This window comes from Sus scrofa, chromosome 13 (genome assembly GCF_000003025.6).
Source record: "Sus scrofa isolate TJ Tabasco breed Duroc chromosome 13, Sscrofa11.1, whole genome shotgun sequence".
Classification (NCBI taxonomy): Eukaryota; Metazoa; Chordata; class Mammalia; order Artiodactyla; family Suidae; genus Sus; species Sus scrofa.
Window position 1 is genome coordinate 46,315,033 of NC_010455.5, and position 23,533 is coordinate 46,338,565.

Below are 23,533 nucleotides of genomic sequence, written 5' to 3' on the forward strand. Positions count from 1 at the left end.
AAAAAAAAAAAAAAAAAGAGTGAAAAAAGTAGAACACAGAATCTGAACAACAGGATCTTGTTTCTTTTCTTTTTCTCTGGTAGGGTATTTCCTCTCCTCTCTTCCAATCTTAGCCACAGTGGTGGGGTTTGGAAGGGCCCCTGGCAGGAATGTCATACACACAGCTGTTGGCCTAAAAAAATCAAGAATGTGCAACTAGATGCCTCCTGTTCCCCAATTATTGGACACATAGAACATCCAGATCGAGCTGGTATCTGTTCGGGGCAGGTCAGTTGCTGAGAGAGAGATCCTAGAAGGGAGTCAGGCCTTTCAGAATTACCTACCCCGTCTGAAGGGGTTGGAGAGGAAAGGCAGATGCAACCTAGGTTTTTTCATGCTGGAAAATGAGAGAAGCAAAGCAGGAATTAGAAGAGGAGGAGAGGGAAGAATTTCACAAGGATGTCACCTGTCCCAGCTCCATCCAACTGAGCCTGGCATTTTAGCATCCCCTCCTCTGCCTCCCCTCAGGGCTGTAGGCAGTCAACAGAGCACACTGGCAGTTATAAACACAGGAACTCACCTGTGGTCAGCGGACAAAGGATGAAAACTGGAGGAAGAGCTCTGACAAATGCCATCGTCCCTGCAAGTTGGATGCAAACACAAAAGAGCCAGTGTGCTTCCTCCTCTGTAGCCGCAGGCCCTCAGTGGCGCGTGAATAGGGGCACTGATGGGGCAGAGTGGCAATAAAATCCCAGGTGCCCTCATTTCAGTCCGGAGTTGTGGTTTCCCTGCTTCCTCCCACTGGACAGCTTCAGCATGAATTGCTCCCAAAACCAACAGTAAAATTGAACCACCACTCTCGCAGGAAAGAGAAGAAATTCTCATCTCTTCCGGGAATTTTCTTTTGGTGCAAGTCTTGCAGGCTTTGGCACGCCTCTCAGATACACACAAACTTTGGGGTTTCCAGACATCTTTCTCTGTAGAACAGGGCTCTCAACACAGTGTTGTCCTGGGACAAGGAGGATCAGCAGCACCTGAGAATCATTAGGAATGCAAATTCTTGGTCTCACCCAGTCCTACTGAATCTGAAGCTCTGGGGCATTTCACAAGCCTCCAGATGATTCCCATTGAATGCTTAATTTTGAGAGCCACTGATACAAGCTGATTATTTTTGCAGAATTCCTCATATTTCTGTACCTATATCTTTGGTCCTCCTAGTCCCTCTGTTTGGCATACTTCTTTCTGTTATGCTTAGCAGTTTCCTAATCAGTCCTTAAAGCCCTCCTCAAAATGCCCTATCCTATGTGTAAGCCTCCCCTGACACCATCCTCCCCACCTTATTTGTGTTCTGACAACACTTCAGGCAGCCATTAATATTATATTACAACCCTGTATGTATTTTTCATACCAGGCTGAGAGTGTAGGAAAATGTCTAATTCAGCAAATATCTTGTAAAAAGTATCACAGGCCTATCTTTGTGTTAGTGCTGGTGATGCCGACATTTAGTAATAAAGATCTTAATTAAAAATTGGATACTGCCTCATTTACATAATTCACTGTTGCATGCCAAAGGAGATTGCAAACCCCTGGCTTAGTCTTAACTCTGACAAATGACAGCTGTGTGACCATGAGCAAATTAACATCTTTAAATCTCCATCATAGTAAGGAGATGCTCTTCATATGTACCTTAGTGTCTATGGGATAATTAGAAATATGTGTACAGTGCTCTGTGCAGTACCTGGCCAGAGTAAGTGCTCAGTGAATACCTGTTGTTATTACCAGTTATAATATTAACATCATCATCAATGTCATCATCATATCACTAACAACTTGCATGGTGCCTGGTACAGGCAATGTGAGCATAAGTGTGAAGATTTGAAAAAGGGCAAGGTTCAAGGCCTATCTACCTTACTTCATGGAGTACTTGACACCTACCATAAGCAAATTTGACTTTATAGAGGAGGTTTCATATATTGAAAAAGATACAGAGAATTCCAGCACTGTCCCCCTAAGTTGCCCAGTGCAAGAATCAATCAGTACTTTGAATCTTGCTGGTTATTTCAAGGTTGTATGATGTTTACTCAAATTCTACCACCCTCCTCGCCTCTACTCCTACCACATGTACACACTGTGATTGGTTCTCAAATTTGATTTCAGGTTAGAATCACCTGCAAAGCTTTTAAAACAAACTTGCGATGCTTGTGTCTACCTCTTAAAGATGTAGATTTAATTGCCATGAGGTATGGTGTGGGCAACGGAATTCTCAGCCCTTTACTTCCAGTGTTGGAAAGCATATGGAGAAAGTAAAGGGTGTCTCAGGATAAATAGGGAATGATAATAAGTCTTGCTGTGGAGTTCTCGCTGTGGCACAGTGGGTTAATGATCCAGCTTTCATCTGTGGAGGCCCAGGTTCAATCTCCGGCTGGGTGTAGTGGCTTACGGATTTGGCGTTGCCGCAGCGGTGGTATAGGTAGAAGCTCTGGCTTGGATTCAACCCTTGGCCTAGGAATTTCCATATATCACAGCTATGTCCAAAAAATTAAAAGGTGAAAAAAAATAAGTCTTGCCATTTTTCACAAAATTAAAGTTGGATGACTCTTGGTGATGTGAGAATACTAAAACAACTGAAGGGTCTAAAGACATGTTTTAAGTAATATAACATTCGATGTGGGTAGGACCATCTTCAACAAAATGATGCCTAAATCTGCCAGCATCGGGAAGAGCATTTCTATGGCACCTGTATCTGCTGAATTGACCTTAACTTTCAAGTTGGTTTCACAGCTTTCTCCTCATGTCTTCACTCTGGGTAAATCAACTTCCCCTAGCAACAAAGCTCCAGAGGACCCTGGGAGGTTAGCCGTCACATCAGCCTAGACTCAGCTGCTCAAACGGCCAACAGACATCTTGAGACTGCTTTTCTCTCTGCAACAATTTACAGGTTGTCTTTGCTTGGTAACAAGAGTCCCATGGATTAAAACTTCTTTTCCAGACTCCACATCAATCTTCAAGCGTTTCTCTCCGACACTGCTTCTCTGATAAAGCAGCCCAAGTATGATGGCAAGGAGGTGGGTTCTTGGGACGGAGTCCAAATGCCATGCTAATCCTCCTCCTCAGTGCTGCTTAGGACCAAAAATGAAGGGTCTAGATGGCAGGTAGAGTTTATTTCAATAGTCAATGTGTGGGAGAGGCGCCAAGGCCCTTAAAAAGGTAAATAATGCTAAAATAGCTATTGGGGGAAATGAAACAATAATCAAGCCTGGGGTAGACTTTATATGGAGAGAGAATTCCTTTTAACTGCATCTTCAAGAACTGAAGCTGTTTTGACAACCATTTTTTAAAGTCACCTTGCTGCTAAGCATGAGCTCATTCCTTTCCTCTTATTCACTTGCTCCTTCTTCTCTCTTCCTATGAGCATGTTCAGGGTCAGGGAAATCTACCATGGTCCATGCTGCAGGGACGTGAGGAAGGCAGAGGGCAACTGAGCATTATGGAACAAAATCTCCTTTAATCCCCACAATACCCCACAAAGGACTATTATATACCAAAAACAATTGAATAAGGAAAATGAGGCTCAAATAGTAAAATACACTTTTCCCAAGGAGGTATAGGTAGCAGGTGTGAGAGCCAAGATTCAAATTCTGAGCCCAGGTTCTTTATATTGCACTGAGCTGGGCTGGCAACTGCCCTCTTCCAAGTCGTCAGTGACACTAAGTTTTGTGTGTCTACGAATGGGGGAAAAGGCCCCGTTTGGGCATATCGTCTTGGCTGGTGAGACTGGACCAACAAGACTTCAGAATGGATAGATCTCTATCTTGTACTCTAACTCTAGTCAGACTTTCTAAGCATGTGTCCATGCCTGTGACCCTAGGGGACTCCATGACCCAGGCACAGACATACCAGAGGGGTTGTCTAGACTTTCACAGTTTCTTTATTAGTGCAGCATTTCTTATATTTGTAGGCAGCAGAAGGAAGACAGACAGAGAGAGGAAAGTCCCAGGCAAGTAAGAAGCAGTGGGATTGGTAGATTTGGAGTTAGTAGATGCAAATTATTCCATTTAAAATGGATAAGCAATGAGGTCCTACTGTACAGCACAGGGAACTATATTCAGTCTTTTGGGGTAGACCATGATGGACGACAGTATGAGAAAAAGAATGTATACATTGTATGACTGGTCAGTATGCTGTATGGCAGAAACTGGCACAGCACTGCAAATCAACTATACTTTAACAAAAAAATTTAAAAAAGGAAGCAATGGGAGAACAATCAGCAGCAAATTCAAATGCCTTTGGATAAGCATCAATTCTCAGACTCAGGCTTGGCCAAGATTATTGCTCTGAAGCGAGAAAGGACCCAACTGAGTGAAATGGGTGTTGCTTCTGGCCGGACCCATTTCTTCCTTTGGGAGTCTAGGACAGCCTAGCAAAGGGAATTTTGAAATGGGGTCCCACAAAGTGAAAAAGATTGAACATAGGCAAATGAACCATTCACTGAATCTCTGAGTTCTTGCATTTTATTATCCAGTCATTGGTGGGCTTTGCAACTCAAAAATGGGAATAAATTCTAAAAATAATACCCCTTTTCATTAAAAAAAAGCTAGGCTGTAGTTTTTCCAGGGTCAGCAGGGTACTATGCATATTTTCATAATTTCTTTGGGTTTTTGGAGTGGGACTGGTTTGGTGTTATTGCAGGAGAGAGGATTTTAATGTATGCTTTTCTCTCCTCTTTCTGAGGTTGTGGTGGACAAGCAGGCATTCAAATTTTGCAACTCTGTAAAAGAAAATGACAACCTTACTTCATTTGGTTTGGGGCTGTTTTTCCAGGAGTGGGCACAGATGGTGTTTCTGTCTCCTTCAGAGAATGTTTCAGGACGTAAAGTCTCTGAAATACATTATTCAACTGAGGCCAAAATAGTCTTCTGGAAAAAAATCATATATGAATAGGAAATAAGAGCAGCTTGGCTGGGGCTGAAAAAAATTTAAATGCAGCTGGTTTTCAGAAATGGTAATATTTGTAATGTTTGTATTGGGAATGTAATGAGACCTGGAATTGTGGAAGGGGGTGTGGCTTTATCCAGGAAATTTAGTGACTGTCCTTTCATTTCCGCCCCCTCCATCCACCTCCTCCCCCTCCTCTTCCCCTAACTTCCTCCTCCTCCTCCTTCTCTCTCTCTCTCTCTCTCTCTCTCTCTCTCTCTCTCTCTCTCACATACACACACACACACCCACACACACCCACCTACCCACCAGCACAGGGATTGGTGAAGACTAGGCAGAGGTCTTTACTTCTAAAACTTTGATGTACAGATGAATTACCTGGGGATTTTGTTCAAGTGCATATTGAGGTCTGGGGTGAGGTCTGAGAGTCTGCATTGTCAATTAGCTTCCAGATTAGGCTGGTTTCCCAGCCCACAGATCCTGCTTTGAGTAACAAGTGCCAGGGGAAGTTCCATCATTATATCTAAAAAAGAGAGTAGAGTAAAACTGAGTTGCCAGGCGAGTACAAGAATTCTTTCACTCATTCCTTCAATAGGTATTTATTGCAAACTGCTCTGTTCTGGGCTCTGGGCCAGGTGTTGGGGAAAAAAATGGTGAGCCTAACAGACCCCATCCCTCTCTTTGTTGAAAGTCTAGTGTATATGACAATCAGATAATCACATCTTGAAATATTATATTGCAACTATATTAAGTCCAATGAAGGAGGTTGAGAAGATCTTAATATGGGGTGTTTTTATTGAGGGGGTCAGAAAATGCTTCCTGAGGAAGTGATGTTGATCTGAGCTATGAGATAATAAGAATACTTGTTATTGTTATAATAGCAAGCAGCTAGCCATTGTTGAGCATTTGCATTGGGTTGGTGCTTTACAATCGCTGCACCTTATCTCATTAAATTCTCATAGCAAGCTGATAAGTGAGGTGCTATAATTATCCAGATTTACAGAAGAGAGACCTGAGGCTCAGAGAATGAGAACTTGTAGATGTCACTCAGTACAGAGCTGATTCACGATGGATGCAAATATGGGTCACACATAGTCTTAATGACTCTACTTAACACCTTCTGTTCATCATCTAGGACATTACCTGGAAAGATCACTGGAATCAAATGAATTGGCCACTTTGCCCTTTGCTGTAAAAACAGCCACAGGGGAATTAGTTCTGCTCTTGTGACATGATGTCATGGGGAAGTCTCTGAGAAGGAATCAGAAAGTAGAATTTTGGGTTCTAGCTTTGTCAATAACATGCTATGTGTTTGGGCAATGGTCATGACAGCTACCACTTTTCAAGTACTCACTGTGTGCCGGCAACCTTGCCAGGAGTTTAACATATGATAATCCCAAATTTTCAAATAATTTTATCAGATCAGAGATATTTATTATCATTTCCATTTTACAGGAGGGAATTGAAGTTTGGAGAATTTTATGTGGCATAATTTGTAAGAGGTAGGCCGTAGATGGGAGAGGTCATTCAACATAATTCTAAAATTGTGTTTTGTGGAAACCTCATCATGCCTAAGGCCTTTTCACAGGGCTGTATGGTCAAAACTCTTTGTATAATAACACTAAGACATTGCATAGCTAACTTTTATTATTTTATTGACATTTGCACTAAGGACTCAAAAGAAATAATAAGTAAAGTTGTTGGTATCATAGCAAAATATTTAATTTTTTATTAATGATATTCATTGTATAAGGTGAAGTAATTTTCCCCCTTGAAGTATCTGAGTACTTTTGATAAATATGCTTGCATAAATGAACAAAGTTTTAGAAGATCAAAGCATAACTGCAACTAGAAGCTAATGCCTAGAGATATATGCTATGTCAATGATCATAAAAGCCTCTGGGACAATAACCTGAAAGTATTTCTTGCCAACAGTATAATTTTTGAACTCTCAAACAAGACCTAGAATTTTGGAAAACTTGTATCTGCCACCATTAGTTTGCCAGCTTTCCAATTCCTAAAGCCCTTAAAAAAAAAAAAAAATGAGAGCTGTTACAGACAAAGAAAACAAACTGGTAGTTACAAAAAGAGAGCAAAGGGAGGGATAAATTAGGAATCTGGGATCACAGATACACACTATTTTAAGCAAAATAGTTAAACAAGGACTGACTATATAGCATATGGAACTAGATTCAACATATCTAGTTTATCAGTATAAGTTTATCAATATAAGTTTCAAATTTTCACATTACAAAATTTACGAAAATAGTACTTATCAAATTTAGTATACAATCCAAGAACAGCTACAATTATTAAAAAAAAACTATTAAACTATTCTCTTCTTTTCCAATCATGTATCTGTGTGAAGTTTAATTTTCTTCATCTACTTTAATTGAAACAACATATAATCAAAGGCAGAAGAATATATGATCATCGAACTGTCTCCTATTGAGTCAGACATTAAATGTAATATGTATATGACACTCTTTTTGCCACCTGTTTTCTATTTTTGAAAAATATAATCATTTCTCTTGGAGTTTCTGCTGTGGTGCAGTGGGTTAAGAAACTGACTGCAGCAGCTTCGGTAGCTGCAGAAGTGCAGGTTCCATCCCTGGCCTGGTGCAGTGGATTAGGATCTGACATTGCCATAGCTTGTGGCATAGGTCACAGCTACAGCTTGGATTCAATCTCTGGGCTGGGCAATTCCATATGTATAACTTTTTCTCTTAACATGTTATTTAGGTTAATATAAAATGAGTTTGTTGATATTATTTTGATGTTATTTTCAAATGCGTTAAAGAAGAAATTTTTTTTTCTTTTTAGGGTCACACCTGCGGCATACCGAAGTTCCCAGCCTAGGGGTCAAATTAGAGTGTCAGCTGCTAGCCCACACCACAGCCACAGCAATGCCAGATCTGAGCCACTTCTGTGGCCTATACTACAGCTTGCAGTAATGCCAGATCCTTAACCCGCTGAGCGAGGCCAGGGATTGAACCCATATCCTCATGGATATTGTCAGGTTCTTAACCTGCTGAGCCACAGTGGGAACTCTGAAGGAATATTCTTAAAATGTCTTAGTTTTGATTTTGAATGTAATAAATAACTTCAGGTGTAATGCACAGAAACAAAGCTCTTTGGGGTCTTTAACATATTTTATGAGTATTAACGAGGTCCCAAGACCAAAAATTTTGAGGACACTTGGCATAGTGCACAAGAACATGGACTCTGGGGTCAGATCTTCCTGAGTTCAAATCCTCATCACCATATCTCATGAGAGAGAGGGTCTTGGGCACATTGTTCCCACTCTCTCTGCCTTACTTGTCCCATTTATCTCATGGGGATGAGAACAATAATTCCTATCTCCTTGTAATGCTAAACAGGCTAATACTGATCATTCTGAGAACATTTCCTGAAGGTATTAGCTCTTGTCTGATTCCAGAGCCAGTGTTCTTTCCACTAGATTCACTTTTCTTAGCATCACCTTCCTAATTTCTGAGACTTATTTTTAAAGCCCCTCAGCTTATCCATTGCATGCTTTTGCAAATATATTCCCTACTGATCAGAGAACATAATACAGTAGCATTCTAGCCAAAAATGGGGCTAGCTTGGAAAACATGCTATTTAGCCTTTGAATAGAGGTTAAATGCACTATCTAGACAAAGGAAATTATTTTAAAAGCATACCTGGCTTTGCTATAGATTTAGAAGTGCTCTGTGGATTTGAACTTAGGTATTTTTTTTAGAATTGACTGGCTCTGATCAAGTATTTTGATTATGAAAGTGAGCACTGCTAACATACCAACAGGCACTGGGTTGCATTAATTTTTCCAGCAAATACTTATGGAGCCCCTCCTTTGTGATCAGTATGCTTCTTGGTATGGGAAGAAAACAGATGAAAGCAAATGATGGCAGGAATGTGTATTCTGCATGGGACTATCAGGGGAGAGACAAACTACAAACAAATAAAAATGAATAGCCTATTAGCTGATAATAGGCACAATGAAGAAAGATAAAGCAGGGAGAGGGTATGGGATGAGAATGTGGGCTGCAATTTTCATGAAGATAATTAGAATCACTGCAGAGGGGATTTCAGAGTAAACCTGAGGATGTGATCCATGTGGATATCTGGGCAGAAGAATGCTAGCCACAGGGAGTTGCAAGAGCAAAGACCTAACAGAAATCTTCCTGGTGTTTTACAGTAACGACGAGGAGGCCAGTGCGGAAGGAGTTGAGTGGTCAAGGCAAGGGTAGAAGATGTAATCAGAGAGGTAAGGCAAGCTGGACAACATAGGGTTTCAGTAGCCTTTACACACTGATTTGGAGACATTGAGGAAAGGTGGGACATGTTCCGCCTTCATTCTAACAGAATCAGAGAATCTACTAGGATATTATTAAAATAACATGGTCAGAGATCCCAGTGACTTGGGTTATGAAGTAGCCATGGAGGTGGTGACCCATGGGCAGATTCCAGATCTATTTTGAAACTAGAGCCAATGGGAGTTGCTGATATACAGGATGTGTGGCTTGAGAAAAAGCATGGAACTGAGGATCACTCTCAACCTGGGTGCCTGGTAGCATATCTGAGACAGAGGAGACTAAGAAAGGGGCAGATTTGTTGGGAGAAGAGGGGAGATCAGAGATCAGGTTTGAATATGTTAACTGTGGGATGCCTACCAGGTACCCAGATTTCTTCAGATAACACTCAAGGATGATCCAAATTGATGCAAGCAGCTGATAGATTGTGAGAAGTTGCTAAAAGCGTTTTAGGTGGCTGCATTTCTTTCTTGAAAAAGAGGCCTGGAAAATTACATCTAAGTTTTTTTTTTTTTTTTTTTTTTTTAACATTGCTCTGGTGCAGTTCCAGAACCGAACACCCTACTCCAGGTGCAGTCTTATTAAAGTTTTAGAAGAAAAGACTATCTGTTTTGAGACACAATGCCTCTACTTATGGAGCTAAAAATAGGCCAGCTCTCACTCCCTAGTGTGTACAGGGATCTCTAATTGGTCATTCACTCATGCCCATGTTGCTTTGACAAGTGAACATGCAAGGCTCACCTGTCCACCACTCATACTGTATCTGGGTTTTAGATTCATTTTACTTTTCTTATAGCTTCTTTTGCCTTTCTCACCAACTTTTTCTCCTGCATTTTTCCCCTCTCACTGATGCTATTGTTGAGTCTGGCTGCCTGATCCATTGTCATTAATCACAAAAACAGCCTTTCCCAATTTAGTATCCTCTGCAGATTTCATTAACGAGCTGTTGGTATTTTTGTCCTGATATTTCCCAAGAATGTCCAATAATACAGATAATCATTTTACAATTAAAGTCAGGGAAAGGTCTGTTTTTTGTTTTTGTTTTTGTTTTAGGATGAAAAGGGATAGGCTTTCTGTTGTTATTTTTAATAGCTCCTTTGCTCAGAAAACGGACAAGAAAAAAGGAACAGGGATAGATTTTTTTTTTTCTGAGGATGCTAATCCATTTGTGGGTTGGGGAGACTTGGCCAGAAGCTTAGATGATATTCTCATCTACATTATGGCACATATACTTTCTAAACAAAGGCAAAAAGGAAACACAAATTTCATAATCTAAAATCTCTTCAGTTTCATCAGATGCCAGTAAGCAAATGCCATGGCAGAATAAAACATATTAATATGTTTGACATAATGATCGTGCCTGTTTCTCCCTAATAAGCCAAGCTTAGGATTTCCAACCATATAGAGGCAGGGCAGGGCTGTCAAAGTACCAAATGTGCTCCAGACTTCTAAGGGCATTTCCTTAATGGACCATCTAAGCACTTGTCTCCACATCAGCAGTGATGCAAACATGACATGTCTGAGCTGGAGAGTCACTCGTGTGCGCAGACAACTTCATGAAGTCATGGGAGAGACTTGGAGAGGAATTTTTAACAGGGAACACATTTCAGGGCTCAGCTATAGGCTGAACACTCAGAAAGGAATTCCCTTTCAGCTACTCTGTGAATCCATGGAGCAGAGCCGTTCTATTTTAGCTCTGCACAGCTGGTCAAATGAGAAGCTCTATTTTTCTCTTCTCAGAGCAGAGAAACATCTTTTTTTTTTACATTAAAAAGATTTAAATTATAGTTGATTTACAATGTTGTGCCAATTTCTGCTGTACAGCAAAGTGACCCAGTCATTCATATATATAGGAATATACACAGACACATACTTTCTTTTTTTAATATTGTTTTCCATCATAGTCTATCCCAGGAGATTGGATATAGTTCCTTGTGCTGTACAGTAGAACATTGTTATAAACCCATTTAAATGTAATAGTTTGCATCTATTAACCACCAACTCCCAGTCCATCCCACTTCCTCCCCCATCCTCCTTGGCAACCACAAGTCTGTTCTCCATGTCTCCAAGTGTGGAGAAACATCTTGTTCACAATTTTTAGAATGATTGTCCCTGATTCTTTTTGGTGATTTTTGTTTTGTTTCTCTCAACTGGGATATTTCTTCTCACCTAGGTAATTCCCCACCTTAATTTTTTTGGCTATGTGTAAGGTTTGTTTTTGTTTGTTTGCTTGCTTGGAACAAAAATCACATTGGGTTAGCTTCATCAAAAATAAGGCTCTGCCATACAGATGCAATGATATTACAATGGAATGATGAGTAGGAATGCAGCGAGGGCTCAGAAAAGACCAGAAGAGTGAACTTTGAGGGAAGGCAGAAAGCGGAGCATACACTGTCTCCAACTCTGCTTGTATCTGCACATCTGTTGCCTTTTTTTTTTTTTTTTTTGATGACTCATCTCTGCTCCTCATTCCACATGGTGGGAGAAAGATGCCCACACACAGCTCCCAGGGACACATGTTGAAGTTCTGGACAAGTGGGGTGACTGAATACATTCCATTCTCTAGCTCTCTGCTCTAATTCCAAATTCCTGGGAAACATTGACCTAACTGACTTCAGCTCTCACTCCAGGTCCAGTTGGCTGTGAAATTCCCTAGCATGGCTTCTATGAGTCCATTGCTCTGAGTCAGATGAAAACTAAAGAAATAATGGTGAGCATTTCAGAAACTCCAAAAAGTGTCTTCCATTGTTGCGGGAGGGTATTCAGGGCCAGATGAATTTAGAAAAGCAAAAATGAAGGGCACAAGAAAGGAAAACTCTGTTCTCATTTTTCATGCAAAGTAGGACACAGTATTCCAAACATACCCTCCTCACCCCCCAGCCCCACAGAATCTGTCAAATGATGCTTAGGAGCGGTTTAGCAGACAAACTGAAAAAATCGGCAGATTGTCCTATGTTTTCAACACCATGAAAACATCAGACTTGGCTCTCCTACATTATTCACCCACAAAGCATCTTCCCTCTGAATGGCTCATGTGCTGGACGAGAAGATAAAGTTCTGTCTTCAGGACTGTCTTAAAATGCAAGGGAAGAGTGTGAGACCTGATTGTCTTTTTGATTTGGGTTTTAAGACTTTGGCACATAGACAAACATCAGTTTGTAAGGACTCCACGTAATTTTTTCAGTGAATGTTTTCTGAGCATCTCCAGTACACCAGCTGCTCTGTTAGGTAGTGATAGTTATTTTTATAATGACAAGTATATGAAAACTTAACATATCAGCTCATCTACTTGGAGAGCCTGGAATAGCCCTAGCTAAATAGACCAAGTAATTCAAGCAAATGTCATCAGAATTTGGCCACTGTACATCTTTTTCTTCTGCTTCTACTTCACTACTATCCAGGATCTCTCTACATGGTAGCTCCAGATTTATATTGTCTGATTTAAACATTAAAAAAGAAAAAAAGAAAAGAAAAAAATTCCCTCTTTTCCACAACTCCCCTCAACTTCTTTTTCTTCCTTATTTTAGCAAAAGTCCTGGAATTAGCCTTGATTGGCTATGAATGGTCATAGGTCATTCCCAAGCCAATCAGTGAATTTAGGAGGAGGTGATACTCTGACTGGCCACACCTGAATCATGTGGGCAATCCTGGAATTGGAACAGGATAGCTCCAACCTAAACACAGGGATGGAAAGTGGGGGAGGGGTCATTGTGCCCAGGAAATCAGGACGGTGACACCCATTTAGATATTGTGAGGAGTTAGATACTGTGAAGGCAAACCTTATGAAAGTCTACTACACAGGCTAAGAAATAAGGAGAAACACACACAGATTACTGTCATAAACACCGATGGTCATAGGTATTCTCAATGAGGTATTTGGAGAAAATGTTGAGAAGCCATTAATTCTGAGAAATCTAGAAATATGGTTCTTTGGAAAAGAACCTTTGTGTTGAACTTTGAAAGATATGAAGATTTTGAATTGAGAAAATGGTGGGGGGTGGGGCATGGAGAATGGGAATGGACAATTCAGGCAGAGGGAATAATATGTAAATATAGTGTGAGACATCTAAAGTGGTATTACATTTTGGAGCATTGTAGGCCAGTGTTGTACTGAGGGCACTGTAGGTTAATACAGTATGACATTCCTGACCCTTGAGGCCTGAAAGGTTTCCTTGGCATCAATGTGTGTGGGTATTTATGAAGACACACATATAAGTTTTCAACTCACAAATTATAAGCAAGCATGGACACATTACATGCAATGGTGAAATCAGCAGAGACTGTGAATGTAGTCAGACCTGGTATGAATCCCATCTCATCCACCTACTAGCTGTAGGACTTTTGGAGAAGTAATTAGAGTTGTTTAGCTTTAGTGTTTTCATCTATAGGATGGGGATACATCAATACATATTGCCCTTCTGAGAACTAACTGAGATGATTTGTGCAAAGCCAGATGGTATCTGTGACATAATAGACACTCAATAAATACATTTATTTTCCCTTCCCACTTCCCACATTTCTCTATGTTCCTCTTCCCATTTTCTATACTGTCAGAAAGGGAAAGTTAAAAAAAAATCCCATTAAAAATTCATCCAAAAAAAAAAAAGTTAAAAATAAACCTGACTAAGGAAATGAAAGACTTACATAATGAGAACTATAAAACATTAATAAAGGTAACTGAGGATGATTCAAAGAAATGGAAAGATATTCCTTGGGTTGGAAGAATTAATATTGTTAAAATGGCCATACTACTGTAAGCTATCTAAAGACTTAATGTGACCCCTATCAAATTACCCATGGGTTTTTTCACAGAACTAGAACAGAAAATCCCAAGATTTATATGGAACGACTCAGAATTGCCAAAGCAATCCTTAGGAAAAAGAACAAAGCTGGAGGCATAGGATTTCAGACAATACCACAGAGCCATGGTAAACAAAACAGTGTAGTATAGGCACAAAAACAGACATATGGATCAATGGAACAGAATAGAGAGCCCAGAAATAAGCCCACACATTTATTAACTAATCTTCAACAAAGGAGGCAAGACTATACAGTTGAGAAAAGACAGTCTCTTCAGCAAGTGGTGCTGGGAAAGCTAGACAGTCACACTTAAATCAGTGAAGGCAGAACAAATCCTCACACCATACACAAAATAAACTTAAAGACTTAAATATAAGATATGACAACATAGACTCCTAGAGGAGAACACAGGCAAAATATTCTCTGATATAAATTGTACATATGTTTCCTTAGGCTAGTCTCCCAAGGCAATAGAAGTAAAAGCAAAAATAAACAAATGGGACCTAATAAAACTTAAAAGCTTTTGCACAGCAGGGGAAACCATAAACAAAATGACAAAGCAACCTAGGACTGAGAGAAAATATTTGCAAACAATGTGACCAACAAGAGCTTAATTTCTAAAATATACAAACAGCTCATACAACTCAATAACAAAAAGACAAACAATCCAAAAAGAAATGGACAAAGATGTAAATAGTCATTTCTCCCAAGAACACATCCAGATGGTTGATAGGCACATGAAAAGATATTCAGCATTGATAATTATTAGAAAAATGCAAATCAAAAGTACAGTGAGGTTACTACCTCACACTAGTCAGAATGGCTGTCATCAAAAAGTCTACAAAACAATTAATGCTGGAGAGTATGTGGAGAAAAAGGAACCCTCCTACTCTGTGGGTGGGCATGTAAGTTTGTGCAGCCACTATGGAAAACAATATGGGGATTCCTCAAAAAAACTAAAGGTTGAGTTAGCATATGATCCAGCAATCTCACTCTTGGGCATCTATCTGGAGAAAACTCTAATTGGGGAAATAACAATTTAAAAAATGATATAGGCATCCACTGTTCATAAAACACTTCTCAGAATAGCCAAGACATGGAAGAAACCTATATGTCCATTGACAGAGGACTAGACAAAGAAGATGTGTATATGTATACAAAGGAATATTACTCAGCCATAAAATGAATGAAATAATGTCATATGCAGCAACAAGCATTCTCATATTAAGTGAAGTCAGACAAAGACAAATACCACATAATATAAATTACATGTGGAATCTAAAAGCTGACACACATGAACTTATGTACAAAACAGAAACAGACTCACAGACATACAAAGTGAATTTATAGTTACCAAAGGAGGATGAATCAGGAGTTTGGGATTAGCAGATATGAACTACTGTGTATAAACTGGATAAACAATAAGGTCTGAAGTTCCCATCCTGGCTCAGTGGTAACAAACCTGACTAGTATCCACAAGGACACGGGTTCAATCCCTGGCTTTGCTCAGTGGGTTAAAGATCTGGCATTGTCATGAGCTGTGATGTGGGTCCCAGATGCCACTCAGATCCCACGGTATTGTGGCTATGGTGTAGGCTGGCAGCTGCGGCTCCAATTCGACCCCTAGCCTGGGAACTTCCATATGCTGCAGGTGAAGCCCTAAAAAGACAGAAGAAACAAACCAACAAAAAACAAGGTCCTACTGTATAGCACAGGGAACTGTATTCAGTATCTTGTAATAAACTATAATGGAAAAGAATATTAAAGATATATATGTATATACATATGAGAAAGAGCAAGAGACAGACAGACAGACAGACATGTTATTTGATAGACGCAAACTTTATCCAAACCCCACCAGAAAGGTAACAGAATGTTGGAATCAAGACAGGTCTCCAGCCCATACCACACATCCCACAAGACCATAGAGAGAGCGCCCTTTGTTCTGATTTAGAGCTTAACAAGGATCTTTCGGAAATAATTCTGTGTTCCAAGGAAACTGATTTCAGGAAGTCCTGACCCTTAGGAAAAAATATATCTTCTGTCGTTAATTGATGAATTGCCTTCCTGGCTGAGAAGCCAAACTTCAGTGGTTTCCTTAGGCCTGACCAGTATAAGATGAACAAGTAAAATGTAGTTCCTTAGTGCTCCCCACCCCCACGCCCTCAACCAAATTGAGTTACCTGGTGAACTTTATCCTAAAAGAGTCTGGCCTTTATTATTTTATTTAGCAGGCATTCATCCAATACAAGTATAATAGTAATAACAGAAGCTACAATAATAAGGGGGTTTCACGTGTATTAGAGATTCACTCTGTGCAGGTACAAGGCTAAATGCTCTACACGAATTGTGTCATTTGCCCTCCATAATTTTCAGGTGAAACAAGGTAGATCATCAATGGAATGCTTGCTGTGTGCCAGGCATGTGACTGGTGATGGGGATGTAAGGGTGAGCAGGGTCTTGATTTAAAGGAACTTAATGTCTAAAAGAGACAAATAATCAGCGAAGAATCACAGAAATAAAGTAACATTTATAGATGCATTAAATGCTACGTGTGCTGCTATAGTATTCACTGCAGAGATAAGAGAAATCACTTTGAGAGAAATGACGTGATTGGTCCCAGGTCACAACTTAAGAAGAGCCCGACTTTTGGTCCAGAACTGTTGACTTGGACCCTTCTTGGGAACCACTCTGCTATGCCTTGACCCATGCCTACTTTTCTCCACCATTGTTTGAAGTTCCACATGCTTGTCTTTTCTGTTGGTCATCTTTAAGTGGACAATTCCGCCATGACTGCTTGGCTCCAGAGTTTAGTTTTATTGACTCTTATTACAAACATTCCTCATATGTGGACATTTTAAAAAGTGTCCTCAAGTCATTTCTGGAGTCTCTGACACCGACTTGCTATCTCATTCCATTAGGAGTTTGATTCCAGGCCCACTTGTGAAAAGTGAAAGTGTGTACTCAGTAAATTCCTGAAACTGACAAGAACCCTTTGGCTATTATTCAAAAATGTCTAATACCGTGAACTAAAGTGGCGAGTTATTTCCGCCTTCCACACACAACCCCTCTCCCTGTCTCCTTCAAATTAAAGTGCTCAACTATGTTTAGCATCAGGTACCAAACCATTTCCCCTTGCAGATAATGTGATATAATTTGATAATGATGGTGGATTGGAGAGCTACTTTGACAAAAATCTATTGAAATCTGCTATGCTTTAATAAATTTACTTTAACTGACCCTACTTGTATGCAATAAACTATTTGTATAGGACTTTAAAATTAACTTCACACACTGTTAACTAGAGATGGCATTAGTAAATACAACTTTTCCTCTTATATTAACATAGCTACACTTAGGGTAAACTTGCTTTAATTTTTTTCTTCCCCATAGTATAGTCATTTTTTTCATATATAAGCAATATATGTGGGCAGTGCCTGAACAAGCCAAAATTCACCATGCACCTAATAGTCCCTGTAGGTATATTAGGTATATACAAGCGGAAATGTTGGCTTTGTACCCAATTTAATTTTTTAAAAAAGCTTAGTTTTAAGTTTTTCTTTTCCATCTGCACCCAAGATCGTAATATAGTACAAATTAGTTTCAAACAATTTACTTTTTTTTTTTTTTTACATTTTTACAATTTGAATTAATGGCAAAAATACTTAAAATAGGCATTTTTCCCCCTTTGGAATAAACATACTTGACAACGTTTCCTCTGGGCTGCTCACTGGCAAACCAGCTAGCAACTCAAGGAATGACCCTCAGACTTACATAGGCAGCACTGCATAATCAACAGCACAGATTGTGACCAAGTATACAGCACAATTCAAATCAACACAGCAACTACACAATTGTCCAGGCCCATTAAAATGGGTGACAAATGCCATTTAAGAACCTGCTCTTCCATTCATCACTCCTTCCCCCATCTCTATATCTGTTGTAGCAGAAGATTCCTGAGACATCATTTTCATCCTGCCTAGAACTGGTCAGCTCTACTTTAGAAATCCCAAAGTAAATACTTACAATCTCTGTACCTTAAGTGATCAGTCAGAGGGGACATGACATGTTCTTTTAAGTGCCAAACAGCTGTTTCATTTCCCAATTAGGGGAGACTACTGTAAATGACAGTTCTAAAATAAATATATAATGTAATCTACTGATAAAGACTATGTAAATATATATGGCAATTAGGGAAACAAATGTACACATATTTGAATATTCACCAGAGGTCAAAATCCTTCCATTGTAAACCTTTGGCAAAAAAAGTTTCTGGTGAGTTCTGCCAAGGAAGTGGGGCGTTTTGCTTCGAATCTGGCTCAGGCTCTAAAAATGCTTAGGGGAGTAAGATTCCAAAGGAAAGAGACACTTTGAGTAAACTGCCTTCTGGAATAGAGGCTGGAATCCCTGTTCTCTTGATTTTAAATCCTGGGTGGGATAAGACTGAATATTCCTTGGTGTGAGGTACCGAGAGACAGAAAAGAGGGAGTTTGCAGAGGCCTGGACAATCCATTTTATACATAGTAACCAAAGAGATCAAAACATTGCTTCAGTGTGAGAACATTTTTTTTCCCAGATAAGGTTGTACTTCTTCATAAAGCACATAAAATTAAAAAATAAAAGAATATATTATGCATTACAATATTGCCTCCAATTTTATGAAAACCCTACTTAATTTTAGACCATGCTTATCTGAACCTTAGTTTTCCCATCATTAAAAAGGGATTGTGCCATTCCCTCACACTGTGTACAAAAGTAACTCAAAATGGTTTAAAGACCTAAATGTAAGAATGGAAATCATAAGACTCATAGAAAAAAAACATAGCCAGAAGACTCTTTGACATAAATCATAGCAATATTTTCTGGATCAGTCTTTTAAGGCAAAAGAAATAAAAGCAAAAATAAATAAATGGGACCTAATTAAGCTTAAAAGTTTTGTTTGTTTGTTTGTTTTGCTTTTTAGGGCCATACCCATGGCATGTGAAGTTCCCAGACTAGGGGTGGAATCGGAGCTGTAGCTGTCAGCCTATGCCAGAGCCACAGCAACACGGGATCTGAGCTGTATCTGCGACCTACACCACAGCTCACGACAATGCTGAATGTCCAACACTGAGCAAGGCCAGGGATCGAACCCTCATCATCATGGATACTAGTCAGATTCGTTTCCGCTGAGCCACAACGGGAATTCCCAGACATGAAAGTTTTTGCACAGGAAAGGAAACAACTGATAAAGTGAAAAGACAACCTATGAAATGGGAGAAAATATTTGCAAATGATATGACGGACAAGGGGTAAATATCCAAAATATATGAACGACTCACACAACTCAATATAAAAACCTAACAACCCAGTCAAAAAATGGGCAGAAGACTTGAAGAGATATTTTTTCCAAAGAAGAGAGATGGGTAACAGGCACATGAAAAGATGCTCAACATCGCTAATTATCAGAGAAATGAAAATTGAAACAACAATGAGATATCACCTCACATCTGCCCAAATGGCCATCACAAAAAGTGTATAAATAACAAATATTGGATTGGATGTAGAGAAAATGGAACCCTCCTACACTGTTGAGGGGAATGTAAATTGGTGCAGCCACTGTGGAAAACAGTATGAAGGTTCCTCAACAAACTAAAACTAGAACTGCCATAAGACCCAGCAATTCCATGCCTGGGTAAGTGAAAACACTAATTGGAAAAGATACATGAACTGCATTGTTCATAGCAGCACTATTTATAAAAGCCAAAACATGGAAGCAATCCAAGTGCTCATCAAGAACTGAATGGATTAAGAAGATGTGATATATAGATATAGATACAAATGCAGATAGAGATACACACACACTCACAAATGTCACTCAGCCGTAAAAAAGAATGAAAGTTTGCCATATGCAGCGATATGGGTGAACCTAGAGAATATGCTTAGTGAAATAAGTCAGAGAAAGACAAATACTGTATGATATTTACACAAAGAATCTAAAAAATAATGCAAATGAATGTATGTGCAAAACAGAAACAAACTCACAGATTAAAAAAAGTAAATTTACCCTTACCAGTGGGTAAAGGGAAGGTGGGGAGGGACAAATTAGGAGTATGGAATTAACAGAAACAAACTACTGTGTATGAAATAGGTATGCAACAAGGATATACTGTATAGCCCAGGGGACTGCAACCATTATCTTGGAATAATCTACAATGAAGTGTAAATACTGAGTCACTATATTATACATCTAAAACTAATATAATATTGTAAATCAATTTACATAAATTGATTTATAAATTTAAATAAATAAGTAATTTTAAAGGTGGAAAAAGGGATTGTGTTATATCCCTTCTAGCTTTCTTATTCCATGCTTTAGAAGACAGTTTGAAGTTCCAAGGACTATACTTCAACTTTTTAAGACTATTTCCTGATTATAAAAATAACAAATGGTCATTATAATACAACGATGAGTGAATAAAAAGACAAAAATTATTTTTCCATCATCAAAGTTTTCACAATGAGTATATACATGTGTACACACACATAATACACATATGTAAAGACTATGATGAATATACATATTTGAATACCACTTCTGTGATCTTGCTATTGTGAATATTTCTTCATATCACTAAATACTTTGTGAAAATATGGCTTTTAATGATCCACAGTATTCTACTGTGTGGAGGAATTGCCATATTCTTAATGGCAACTATTGTGAGATATTCAGATTCTAATATCACAATCTGTATAAAAAAATGCCTGTCCTTGTGTTTTAGAATCTCTCACTCTCTCTCATGGTTGATTCAAGTGCTAAGACTGGGAAGTCAATAAGCTCTTGTTACCAGTGTGATCTCTGTGGATGTTTAACTTCCTGGGGATCTCAGTTTCTGGATCTGCCAAATGAGGACCACAAGCCCTATCTTTCATGGTCATGGTGAAGGTGTGTTTATATGCATGCCACACAGAGGGATCCTAGTAATAATCAGATTTTTTTCTCCTTCTGTCTCCCTTTGTTTTTTGCTTTTGCTTTTTAAGGCTGCTCCACAGCATATGGAGGTTCCCAGGCTAGGGGTCGAATCAGAGCTGTAGCCACTGGCCTACATCACAGCCATAGCAATGCCAGATCCGAGCTGCGTCTGCAACCTACACTACGATTTGTGGCAACACCAGATCCTTAACCAACTGAGTGAGGCCAGGGTTGAACCTGCATCCTCATGGATGCTAGTCAGATTCATTTCCACTGAGCCAAGACAGGAACTCCTCCCTTTGTTTTAATCCAGGAGTCCAAGCCGTCATGATTAAGTTTCAGTGTCTCTAATAAGAACCCCTAGAAGTGTGAGCTAAAAAAATTTTCTTATTTTTAAGCCCACACCTACAGCATATAGAAGTTCCTAGGCTATGGGTCGAATTGGAAGCAGTAGCTGCTGGCCTACACCACAACCACAGCAAGGTGGGATCTGAGTCACATCTGCAACCTACACCACAGCTTGACACAATGCTGGATCTTTAACCTACTGAACAAAGCTAGGGATCAAACTCACATCCTCATGGATACTAGTTCTTTTCTTAACTCACTGAGCCGTAATAGGACCTCCGGTGTACAAATTTTTGTTCAAATATCTTCCAGAGGAAAAAAATCCACAAGTATAAGAAACATCACAAATTTCCATCCTCCTCTGTAGCTTTCCATTTTACCATAACATGGTAGGACTGGCTTAACCTGGTCCCTAAGGGCTGCCTTATTAGCTCTGCTTTCTCTTTGAAGATTTTCCTCATTTGTTGGGGAGCTAACTGTTTAACAGGAACCCAGACTGGAACACAATCTCCATGCTGACATTCCAGGATGCTCAGTCCATTCCTTGGCACACAATGAACATTCAGTCACTCAATCAATGTGATTTTTTGCTGAGGTTATTATATACATGAGGAATTTTTTAGTAGAGGTTCATGCATGTTAGATTAAATGACTAACATGATCATGGAAGTTATGGTACATACAAATAGCCCCCTCTTTCCTTCTCTCTCTCTCTTTCTCTTTTTCGACTGAGACCTGTAAGGATTTAGCAAAATCCTGAAACACTTCCAAATTCCATTTATCTTATGAAGACTTACACATAATCAAATGAGTCAGAGATTACAATTTCTTTTATTTTCATAGCAAATGATGGGTGCAGGGGAGAGGAATTTGGCAAGTGGCAAATATCAGTATAAGATGTTAAAATAGGATGATGGTCCATCTGTCACGAATAATTCAGACCACAAGTTGACTAGCAAAGAGGAAACTTCTGAGGTTCTTTCCAACCTTGTAATTCTCTGATCTTACAGGTGGTCCATTTGACAGATCTCTTGAAAGCAAATATGTTCTAAAATGTCCATTACCTTGTTAGGCTACTTGAGCTAGTATGCATATCAAGGCAATTCCTCCATTGTGAAGCTCCAGGAATAGGTCACTGGTGCCACTGCATGCTTTCTAAATTGCTAACTTCAAAATCACTTGATTTATTCCTTTTTGCTCATAGCAAGAGCATTCTGTGACAATGCTCAAGAAAATACAGGGGTTGGAATTCCCATTGTGGCTCAGCAGGTTAAAGACCTGATGTTGTCTCTATGAGTTTGCAGGTTTGATCCCTAGCCTTGCTCAGTGGGTTAAGGATCTAGTATTGCTACAAGCTGTGTAATAGGTCCACAGATGCAGCTCAGATCTGGTACTTCTCTGGCTGTGACTGTGGCCATGGCCAGCAGCTTCAGCTCCAATTCAACCCTAGGCTGGGAACTTCCGTATGCTGCAGGTGTAGTCATAAAAAGAAAAAGCAAAAGAAAAAATTAAAAAAGACCTCAAAGTTTTTTTTTTTTTTTTTTTTTTTTTGGTGCTGCATCAGCCACATATGGAAGTTCCCAGACTAGGGGTCAAATCGGAGCTATAGCTGTGGGCCTAAGCCCAGCCACAGCAATATGGGATCCAAGCCAAGTCTGTGACCTATACCACAGCTCACGGCAACGCTTGATCCTTAACCCACTGAGGCCAGGGATCAAACCCTTGTCCTCATGGATACAAGTCGGTTGTTGCCGCTAAGACATGAGGGGAACTTCTCAATTTTTTTAAAAAAGGGAAAAAACAAGGGTTTCTGTCTGATTTTCTTTTGCTGTATATAGCAGGTGCTTCTAGAAATATCTAGAAATGAATTCAGACCATCAGAAAAGAATAGTCAAGGAAAATAGAGCCTGGACTCACTTTATCCTTAGGTTGGGTTAGGGAAGTGAATGTTTTGGAAAGGCTTGGTTTTGAACCTCCCTTTGTTTTAATCCAGAAGTCCAAGTTGCCATGATTAAGTTTCAGCATCTCTAGAAGAACCCCTAGAAGTGTGAGCTAAAGAAGTTTTAGCTGAGAACCTCAATGCATGTGGGAAAAAAAAATCTCTGCATCATTTTCCCCTAGTCTTTTCAGAAGCCAAACCACAGTCAGTACCCCAAATCTTAGAGCATGCTTCCTTTATTCCTTTAACTACACTACTCAGGTCAAT

General features: G+C 39.5%; 1 long non-coding RNA gene across 15 annotated transcripts in view; it reads left to right on the forward strand.

Moving 5' to 3' along the window:
* The window catches only part of LOC106505633, a 397,602-nt gene that overhangs the window by 113,292 nt on the left and 260,777 nt on the right, over positions 1 to 23,533 (forward strand). For all 15 annotated transcript variants that reach the window (XR_002337984.1, XR_002337981.1, XR_002337983.1 and 12 more), the window contains exon 2: positions 9,113 to 9,181. This is a non-coding gene — a long non-coding RNA (uncharacterized LOC106505633). The remainder of the gene's footprint in view (positions 1 to 9,112; positions 9,182 to 23,533) is intronic.